Raw genomic sequence first — 11,345 nt, 5'->3', positions numbered from 1 at the left:
GAAAACAAATTGGACTACAGGTGAGCTGGCATTTTGACGCACTGAGCTTAATAAAGGAACTGCCAAAGAAATAATCTTCATGTCTCAAAAATAAAATCTTCACAGTTTCAAAAGGAAATAAAAGCTTCACACAATCAGTCAGGAGCAACTAATTAACGAGCTCGGGGCGCTCCCTCTGGATTTTTTTTTTATTTTTCCGCATGCATTTTCAGCTTTTTAAACGGTTTTTTTCGATGTTTCGGTTTTCCACCGATCTTCTTTAGCTTTTGGAAAAAAAAATCAAAAACAAATTTTTTACGCGAAAAAAAGCGTTTTCTTTTTTTTCCTTCCGCTAGAATCACGGTTTTGCTTCCCCAATAGGCATTGTTTTGCTTTCGCGAGAGTCACGGTCGTGCCTCTCGAAAACAGAAAAAAAATGTTTCTTTTTGTTTTTTCCTTCCGCAAGAGGCATGGTTTTGCTTCTGCGAGAGGCACGGTTGTGCTTTCGCGAGAGTCATGGTCGTGCCTCTCAGAAACGAAAAAAATGTGTTTTCTGTTTTTTTCCTTTCGTTGCTTCCGCGAGAGGCATGGCCATGCCTATCGGACACGAAAAAAAACATGTTTTCCGGTTTTTCTCTTTAATGAGAGGCATGGTTGTGCTTTCGCGAGAGGCACGACCGTGCCCCCTGAAAAAGAAAAAAATGTGTTTTTCTTTTTTCCTTCCGTGAGAGGCACGGTTTTGCCTCCGCGAGAGATACGGTTGTGATTTCACGAGAGGCACGGGCGTGTCTCTTTCGAAATGGGAAAAACCATGCTCCCCGTTCGGCTTTTTTGTCCTGTTTTTTTTGACCGATTTTTTTTGTGAAAAAAAGTTCATCAAAACCTATCAACATGGGATGTAGTTTTGAATATCTCGACGCGAGGAATCCAACAATGAAAACGGTTCAAGATTTGAACGCACAGTTTAAAAATAAAATGTTTTAAATAAACGGATCTACGAAAAAAAGGAAAACTCCTGGTTGCGACAAGTGGCGCACATGCAGCGCGCCACTTGTCACAACCTGGAAAGATGGGGGTGATCTTTGCAACGAGTACTCCTTTTCGCAAGCAGTAATTACACAATATATGTAGGCTTAATGCAAATGGGCCGCACAAAAAGACTGCAAGGTCCATATCAGCCCAAATACCTGCTAAGTGACAAAACCCTAACTCTCAGCAAGCATCCACGATTTGCCTCCAAAAAATAAAGCAAGCACCCACGATTGCCTCCTCAGTCAAAAAAGAAAAAAGCAGGCACCCACGAGCCCCTGGCGGCTCTCGGCGGGGCAGCATGGTGCAGAGAAAGCAGACGAGCGGCGCGGCGCGTGGTCGCGGGCGTCTGGGTGTCTCCGGCGGCTCGGGGGCCGCGCAGCGTCTTCGTGCTGCCTCCGGGCGCGACGCGGCAAGTACAAGCGGGAGCATGCAAGCGGAAACTTCCTCCGTTGCGCGGCGGCGGGACGTGATCAGGTTCGGCCCCTCAATTCCGCGATCTCAACTCTGGAATTTTAACAAATGTCAATGTTCGGTTCACTAGTTTCACTCGAGCTATATCTGTTCTGATCTGCAGATCCGTCATGCCATTCGCCGGCGTATCTGTCATCACCAACGGCAAGCTGTGCCTTTCCACCACGTCGGACGTCGACGCCGGCGCGGCCAGCGGCTACCACCTGTTTGTGGTGGAGGGCTACACGCAAACAAAAGAGATGCTACCCAATGGCAAGCGCGTCATGTCTCGCCCATTCGTCGTAGGAGGCCATCGCTGGTGCATCAGTTACGCGCCAAACGGTGACAGCTCGCACAATGCCGACTGTGTTTCCCTCCATCTTGTCCTTCTCGATGACGATGTCGCCAAGCCCGTGAATGTGCGGTTCGGGTTTAGTTTCGTCGATCAGGTTGAGTGGCAAAATCCAATATGCATTCGTGAAACTCAAACACACAGCTTCTCCGACGATGATTCTATTAGGGGCTTCGACGATGCTGTGAGAAGAGATGCCCTTGAACAGTCAAAGCATCTCAAGGACGACGATGCAGCATTTGAACCATCTCTTTGAAACCAAGGTAGGCGCTGACGTGACATTCAATGTCAGCGGCGAGACAATCGCCGCACACCGATGTGTGCTTGCAGCCCGATCTCCAGTCTTCATGGCACAACTCTTTGGTCCCATGAAGGAGGGGGCTGCAACGTGTGACATACAGATAGAAGACATGGAAGCAAATGTGTTCAGGGCTTTGCTTAGTTTCATCTACACAGACTCATTTCCCAAGATGGAGAATCATGAGGCAGAAGATGAGGAAGAACAAGAATTGGATGAAGAAGTCTATGCAGCATGGATGCAATGGATGCAAGACTTGCTTGTAGCTGCGGACAGATATGATATCCAACGGCTCAAGTTCTGCTGTGAAGAGGGGTTGTCTGAGTGCATGGATGTGAGCTCGGTGACGTCCACACTTGCGATAGCTGAGCAGCACCATTGCCACGATTTGAAGGAGGCATGCCTGAATTTCCTCGGAGTCCAATCCCCCTCCAGTTTGCAAGAAGTAATGGCAACCAGTGACTGGGAGCATATTACAGTCACATATCCCTCTGTTTTGAATGAGCTCATTGCCAAGCTTGCTTCGAAAGCGTAATTACATCCGATAATATGTATATGTGAGGTTCCCGAGACCGGTCGTAGTTTGTGTGTCTTACTTTTGATTCATGACGTGTGTGATCGTGGAGTAAATGATCTTGTAAACTTAGGTATAAGCGTCAATATTGATCTGCATTGCCGCACTGTGCAAGTTCCCTAGAAGTCGGTTTATACTTTTATTCTCATATATATTGCTCGGCGCATTGTCTTGTCTACTACCTCTAGATGTTTTCTGAAAATGCAGTGAACGTCGATTCAGTTCAAATAAAACAGAGTCACCAAGATCTCTGGTTACAGCAATCCTGGAAATCTCGATCCAGTACCCAACAAGCTTCCCCTCTGCCTAATATTTTTCCTTTGGTGATGTGCGCCATGGAAGGAGAGGTCAGCATTCCACAAATGATGTGTCGAGCCCTCTACTAAAAAACATACTTTCGGCCTGGTGTATTTTGAGAGCACAGATGATTGATGTCAATTTTGTCTGGAAAAACTTTTGAGATGGTGATGCTTTTTTTACATGTGCAGATATATTTCTCGTCTGGCCTTTATCACCGTAGCGATCCTTCTATGTTCTTGAACTAGGAATAACCATACTGATCTTTCTATGTTCTTCAGAGATGGTGTATAATCTGTATGCTTTGGTTGGCCATAACGATCATTCTTATATGTGCCTTTAATACTGAACTTTCAGCTTTGCTGAGGTATATATATGTTAGGATCATACACTGACAGTTTCTCAAACTTGCCATGGTGTTACTCACAAGCTCATGTACTTATTTTGGTGCTTCTGCTTGCAGATTGATGATAAAATGTTAACATTTTTAGTTGTCAAAATTTAAACTAGTTTCTCTTGGATCCAAAGCGATGTTGGAGAGGACAATGCAACCAAAGTCCGTCTCGTTACTTGACCATCATGTCCTGATCAACTATAGTCGAAAAACAAATTATAGTGGCTGTATTCATGGTTGTGTTGTCCTCATTATTGCAAGAGGTGTGTCATCGGCGATGGTGTGTTCAATAGTCTAAAATTCTCAGCCTTTGTGATGGACAACTGATGCGGCTTTTCAAGCTTGGAGGTAACTCTAGAGTCATCATATTTATGACCGTCATAATGCATATAAAATGCGCTTCATATGCATTTGAAGGCTCGAGAGGCAACACGCAAACTCTGAATCGACATAAAGTGTGGTCCATATGATTTTCCCCCATGGGACCTGTTTATCAGTGGCTAGAAGATATCTTCGTCGCCCACCTCAATAATGGAAATTTTCCCGTACTAGGGGTTCATCATGGATTTACAAAAATGGATTCAAAAAAGATAAGAACTACGGTTTGAACAATTTTAAAACTATAATTCTCTACTAATTAAACTACGGGATCGCCTTCTCTTGAAAGCGACCTCGTAGGCGGGGGGAGGGCTTCGGCTGCCGCAACTTCCACAATCACGCAGTAGACAAACGCATGTGTGTCCCATATCCAGGATAAGGCCGACGTGAGTGCGACTTCCATTTCTGCAAGTAGGCGAGGAGCGCCCGCCAGCTGATTCAACCTTATGCCCTTATGATGCGCTTTGTCCTCAACCCACTCGGAGTAGTCTCACACTCTCTCGCCTTTTCAGTCTCGCCAAGGAAAGATCTGCGGGATGGCGCGGTCGCACTGGCATGGTTGTCGGTGTCAAAACCGGCGAATCTCGGGTAGGGGGTCCCAAAGTGTGCGTCTAGGCGGATGGTAACAGGAGACAAGGGACACGATGTTTTTACCCAGATTCGGGCCCTCTCGATGGAGGTAAAACCCTACTCCTGCTTGATTAATATTGATGATATGGGTAGTACAAGAGTAGATCTACCACGAGATCAAGGAGGCTAAACCCTAGAAGCTAGCCTACGGTATGATTGTTGTCCGTCCTACGGACTAAAACCCTCCGGCTTATATAGACACCGGAGAGGGCCAGGGTTACACAGAGTCGGTTACAATGGTAGGAGACCTACATATCCGTATCGCCAAGCTTGCCTTCCACGCCAAGAAAAGTCCCTTCCGGACACGGGACGAAGTCTTCAATCTTGTATCTTCATAGTCCAGGAGTCCGGCCGAAGGTATAGTCCGGTTATCCGGACACCCCCTAATCCAGGACTCCCTCAGTAGCCCCTGAACCAGGCTTCAATGACGACGAGTCCGGCGCGCAGATCGTCTTCGGCATTGCAAGGCGGGTTCCTCCTCCAAGTACTTCATAGAAGATTTTGAACACAAAGGTAGTGTCCGGCTCTGCAAAATAAGTTTCCACATATTGCCATAGAGAGAATAATATTTACACAAATCTAATCTGCTAACGTATTCCGTAGCGTGACATCACACCACGGCCAAGTCTTTATTCGAATCGTTTTACTGCCCCACCTCAACGCGTTTAGCGAGGCAGTTTCCTTGGCACATCTTGTCAAAGCAGAGATCGTGTCCCCGTATTCCGGGATTCTCATCAATACGGGCGTGGGTAACCCAACCGCGCCATTGATTACGGCGCTTGGGAGATAAGCGAGTTTTGCCAGGCTGGTGGGGACGCATAGTCGCATCTGCCCATATAAGGGGATAAGGATTCACCTTTTCATCCATGCCTTCTTCCTCCTTTGCCTATCCATTTCCGTGCACTCGAGCTCCAGCGCCCAAGTTCGCACACCCCACATCAACTTTCTCCAGCCATGTCCAGAGCGGGAGGCAAGTGGATGGTCTCCTCCGTCACGGAGGGACACATCAAAAAACTGAGGAAGGTCGGATACTTGTCTAACGACATTGCACACCGGCTTCCCGAAGAGGGGCAGCTCATCCCCACCCCTAGGCCCCATGAGAGGGTGGTGTTCCTCCCCCATTTCCTCCGTGGACTGGGCTTCCCTCTCCACCCATTTGTCCGGGGGCTCATGTTCTATTATGGCCTGGATTTCCACGATCTGGCCCCGAACTTTGTCCTCAACATCTCGGCGTTTATCGTCGTGTGCGAGGCTTTCCTCTGCATCCGCCCCCATTTCGGCCTATGGCTCAAGACTTTCAATGTCAAGCCAAAGGTGGTGCGCGGCACCCAGGCGGAGTGCGGAGGCGCCATGGTGGGCAAGATGCCCAGCGTCCTATGGCTCGAGGGCTCCTTCGTGGAGACCCTAAAGGGGTGGCAATCGGGGTGGTTTTACATCACCGAGCCGCGTGACCCTGAATGGGTCGCAGCCCCTGAGTTCCGATCCGGACCACCTACGCGGCTCACCTCTTGGAAAGAGACGGGCCTGTCGTGGGGTAAAAAAGGAGAGCTGACCGGACTCCAAACACGCGTCCAAACCCTGGTGGACAAGAAGTTCAAACTTGTCAACGTAGTCCAGGTTATGCTCATCCGCCGGATCCTCCCGTGTCAACAACGGGCTTTCAACCTGTGGGAGTTCGACCCGGCGCAGCACCGAACTCTGAGCAGGCTCTTCGACACGATGTACGAAGATGCCTGGAAGGTGCTTTTCAAGGGCGCCGAGGCCCCCGCATCCGCTACCGAGGATCGCGGATTCAGCATGCAGCGTCACGTTAGTGCGGTATTAGTTTTTCATAGTTTGACTCCATGCGGGATCTAAACTCCCTTACCTTTGACAGGATTGGCAGGAGACGTCCGGACAGATCAACTGTCCGGCTCCTTTGCCCGAAGGCCCAGCGAACGCTTGCTTGGCGAAGCTGCTGGTTCCGGCACCCTATGTGGTGCCGGAGAAGAAGGCCAAGAAGAAGGCCACGGGGACTCGAAAGAGTGCCCGGCGCCTGGAGGTGTCGGATTCATCATCCGACGACTCCAAGACGCACTCCTTCCGTGAAGACGAGGAGGAGGAAGAAGAGACCTCTCCCCCTCCAGCGGGGGGAGGGAAGAGAAGGAAGGCCGCCCCAACTGGGGAGGCCGAAGGGTCCAAGAAGGGGAAGACCCTTCCTCCGGACTACTCCACCAACGCCGACGACGGCGAAGAGGAGTGGCCGCACAGGGCCAAGCCCCTGGCGAGATCGTAAGTATTCGGACACCAGAGCAATTCATAGTGTTCCTTTCTTGCACAGCTCCTCCTTACGCCGAATATGACTATGCAGTCCGCCCAAGGCCGGGCTCGACGAGTCGTCGAGCGGCTCCCTGGATTCGTCGGATGTGAATTCGCTTCCGACGGCTACCTCCCCCCACCCTACGGACGACGCCGAGGTGGCGTCCCAACAGGTTCCAAGCCAGGAGGAGGTGGTCCTGGAGGCGCCGCAAGGCGACCTCCCGGACTCCAGGCGTAAAGGGGATAGAACCCCCAAGGGCTCCAAGTCTGGCCTTGAGCCGGACACCGCGCCGGAACCTTCAACGGTTCCGGACTCCGGTAGGCAGCCTCCTTCCAAGAGGAGCAAGCCTACCGAGCCGGTGACCTCCGTCCAACCGGAGGCACCGGAAAATTTGCTGGAGGTGCTTAATGGCGCCTCCATCGACGAGGAGCACCGCACTACTATGAGTGCGGTGATCCAGAAGGTTCAGTCCGCCAAGAGCGGACTGACTGAAGCCTGTGTCAGCCTTCTAACAGGCTTTGAGGTAAGTAAAGAATATGTAAAAATATTACCGCATAGACAGTAGCCCCTGATGCTCTGTTCGGCGTTCGGAAAGAAAAGCCGAATGGAGGATCTAATAACATTCGCAGGAGTCTAACATAATCAAGTCAATATGCGTATGCAGGCTTCGCTGCTGGCCTCCGCCGCACTGACTGCGGAGGTGGATACGCTGAAGCAAAACCTCGCGCGGTCCGAGAACGAGCTCGGCCATGCCAAGAGGCAACTCGAGGAGAAGGAAGGTAAGTAATACCTTGCGCAAGTATATAGAGAAGATGTGGTTGCAAAAAATGACAGGATCAACGTGCTATTATAGGGGGGCACGACCGAGGTGGCAACCCTTAAGAAAGCGCTGTCCGAGGCCGAAAAAGAGCGGCCGCGGAGCGCACAGAGAGAGGGAAGCAGGAGGCGCGGATGGAGGAGGTGCAGAAAGAGCTCCAGGCTCTCGTGAAAAAACACGAGAGTTTGGAGCTTGACTCAAAGACGCAAGCGTCCGAGCTTGCGGCAGCCCTCGAAAGCGCGAAGTCTGCCAAGGCCGAAGCCCAGAAAGCCCTCCAAGAAATTGAAGCGATGAAGAAGATAGCGGCGGGTAAGGCATTCATTATGCAAAGCAAGCACGTGAAAGTGAATTACTTGTTACTTACCCGAGTCCGCAGCTCTCCAGGAGCATTCGCAGATTTGCCCCGCAGTGCGTCTGATGCCGCCGCCTACTACCGAGCCGAGAAGGGGAGCTCGACGGAGAAGGTGTTCTGGTCTCAGTATGCTGAGGCCGGACACCTAGTGCCTTTGAGCGACCAGCTGAAGCAAATGGTCGAGCTCCACAAGGTGGCCGAACAGGCCATAAAGGGCCTCATAGTTCGGCTTTGGCCTGGAGAGGCTCTGCCTGGTAGCTACTTTGGGCTGGTGAGGCGGCTGGTGGATGCCTGTCCATGGCTTGAAGTAATCAAGCGCTCCGTCTGCATCGAAGGTGCCCGTAGGGCGCTTGCCCGTGCTAAAGTGCACTGGGGCAAGATGGATGCGGAGAAGTTGGTGAAGGACGGGCCGCCGTCAGGCAAGGAGCATCGCGTTCCGGAAGCATATTATGAGGGTGTCCTGAATGGTGCCCGCCTTATAGCGGATGAATGCTCCAAAGATGTAATTTTTTAGTAAACTTGCATTTGTGATCCTGTACGCTGAAAACTTGTTCATATGCGCTAAGCAACGCTTTTGAATTTAAAATATTACCTTCTGTGCGGCCGTTTATCAAATTTAAGAGATGGCGAGTCATCGGCTTCTGCCCCCATGCCACGAGTGCTGGGGTGTTCGGGATAAACATGAGAGCTCTTTTTCCCATTCTTGGGTCCTTCGAGGGAGGCGCTCAACACAACGAACAAGGCAATCGGACTATAATGCTTGAACACTCTCACTTAGCCATATAATTCTATAATTTTAAATTTCGGCGAAGCCCCTAGTGTTCGGAAGACCGAGTTCGGGGCGCTATCCACGCCTAGGCCGGACAAAGTCGACTCCTCGCTCTAAGCGGCATAAGTCTTTAGGGTCTCGAAAACCTCTCAAACAGCGACCAGCTCTCGCCTCATCATGACGGTCAGTTTTAGCTTTCTCTACTGAGGTGCTTAGCCCAGCTCAACTGGGGCACAATCGCAGTAGTTCTCCTAGTGCTACCTTAGCCGATATAATGGAACGTAAGTGTAACACCCCGGATATAACTTTCCCTATTTGTACTCCAACTCTTGCCGTTTCCGGCGTTAAGTTATATTTATTTCCTCGGGTTTGGGTTTTGTCTCCGTGTGTGGTTGTCGTTGTCATGCATCTCATATCATGTCATCATGTGCTTTGCATTTGCATACGTGCTCGTCTCAGGCATTCGAGCATTTTTCCCGTTGTCCGTTTTGCATTCCGGTGCTTCGTTCTCCTCCGGTGGTCATTTCTAACTTTCTTTCATGTGTGGGGATTAAGCATTTCCGTATTGGACCGAGACTTGCCAAGCGGCCTTGGTTTGCTACCGGTAGACCGCCTGTCAAGTTTCGTATCATTCGGACTTCGTTTGATACTCCAACGGTTAACCGAGGGACCGAAAAGGCCTCGTGTGTGTTGCAGCCCAACACCCCTCCAATTTGGCCCAAGACCTACCTAACTCTGCTCCATCATCTAGAGCGTTCGATCACGATCGCGTGGCCGAAAACTGCACCTCATTTGGACTCTCCTAGCTCCTCCTATGCCTATAAATAGGTCCTCCTCGAAATATCTCGGATCCCCCTCCCCGAAACCCTAGATCCGCTCCTCCTCGTGCCGCAGGACAACGTCCGCGCCGAGTCGGACGTGTCCGACCTGCGCGCCGCTGCCGCCAGCCACTCGCCGCCCGCCACGTGGCAACCCGGCGCCCCACATCGTCGCCTCCTCCGCCGGCCCGCCGCGGCCCATCGCGGGCCCTCTCCGCCGCCACTCGGGCCCGCGCCCCGCCGCCCGCGACCCGGCTCGTCCCGCCGCCTCCGCCGCTCGCAGCGCCGCCCTGCCTCCTCGCCCGACGCCGGCCGCCGACCGAGCCGCCCCGACGCGCCAGGCCGCCGCCGCCTTCGCCGCTCGCCGCCCGCTCCAGCCCCCGCGGAGCACTCCGACGAGCGCCACCGCTCCGGCCGGCCCTCCCTCCTCTCCGGCGAGTCCTCATCACCGGCGAGCGCCGGATCCGCTGCCGTGAACAGTGTTTTCGCCAGATCCGGTTTCGGTGAACAGTAAACCTTAGGGGTAAATTTCGTCCAAGTCTCGAAATTCTTGATCCATATGCTCCTGTTCGAGGCCCCGTAACTTTGCATCCGTAGCTCTGATTCATGCATATAGCATATCAAAATGTTCATATCAGAGAGTACATCATTTCATTCCATTGCATCATTTTCATTAGAGTTCATCTTGATGCCCGAAATGTTGTTAGAAGAGGGCTACTTGAGTTAATTGTCAGATCTGCTACTCCGTTTAGCACTTTTGTCATTTTTGCCATGATTATTGTGTGCATGATATGCCCGTGAGTTCTACATGTGTTTTGTTAAGGGTTTTGTCATCTTTCCAGAGGTGCAACCCATGTATTTTTAGGATGTGTGTGATGACTTGTGCAAGCTTGCAAAGTGGTGCACTTGCTAATTCTGTTTTCACGGACTTAGTAATATCACTAAGTCATGTATCTGTTTATCTCATGATGCCATATGTTCTTGTTGTTTCCTAGTGATCCGTGCCTCTTTTGAGGATGATCAATAAGGATGTTTTGTTAATATTATAGTGCTCTATCCATCCATGTCTTTGTTTGCAATTATGGAGCACCCTAGCTTGAGTCAATCGAGCTCTACTTTTGCTACTTTGTGAATCTGGGCAGATTGTCAACTTGTTTGCAATTTTTCCGGTGATGTTGTAGTTGATCCGTGCATGCTATGCTATTGTTCTTGCCATGTCTAGCTTGCATTTTGTGCCTTCTTGATGGGTGTATGCTTGTCTTGCCATGACTTGCACTGTAGTGAGTGTATCGAGCTCGTAAACATGCCTACTTGAGTTATATTTCAGCATGTGTCAGTTTTCACTAAGTATGAAAACTGATTATGTTTTTGCTATGTTCACATGCTTGTCATTGTATTTTCTGATCCCTTTTGGCTCAAGGTCACTAAGGGACTTTTGTTAAGATCTTTGAGTAGCTCCATGCCATGCTTTACTTTGCCATGTTCAGGTCCTGTAGCATGTAGTTTTGTTGCTCCGAAGAGGGCTACCTGATCTGAAATTCCAGACACGTGTTAATTTCACTAAGTCTGAGATCTGTTTGCCATTTGCATTTTTGCCATGCTTGTTTGAACCTGTTAATGGATGAATTGGCCGTAGCTCAGTGCTAGACTTTTGTTAAGCATCTTGTGTGCATCCCTGCCATGTATTTTGTTGTCCTGTTTGGGTGCTGAAGCATGTTCATTTCATTGCATTTAGAGGCCTACTTGCTGTAAATCACAGACCGGTGTCATTTTGGAATCGCTTGGTTATGTGTTGAAGGATGGATACAGCTGGATGTAGGATTTGCTAGTTTGGGTGAGATATTATGCTTCCCCTATATCCCCAACACTTGATTGCATAACCGGAAAGGTTCAGGAGTTTCATAGG

General features: G+C 50.4%; 1 pseudogene; it reads left to right on the top strand.

The window, feature by feature from the left end:
- The first annotated feature begins 1,121 nt into the window (after nt 1–1,121).
- LOC125508046 lies at nt 1,122–2,655 on the top strand (annotated as a pseudogene).
- The last annotated feature ends 8,690 nt before the right edge of the window (nt 2,656–11,345 follow it).

The sequence above is a fragment of the Triticum urartu genome, chromosome 1, assembly GCF_003073215.2.
Source record: "Triticum urartu cultivar G1812 chromosome 1, Tu2.1, whole genome shotgun sequence".
Classification (NCBI taxonomy): Eukaryota; Viridiplantae; Streptophyta; class Magnoliopsida; order Poales; family Poaceae; genus Triticum; species Triticum urartu.
This window is presented reverse-complemented; position numbering and strand designations above follow the sequence as displayed.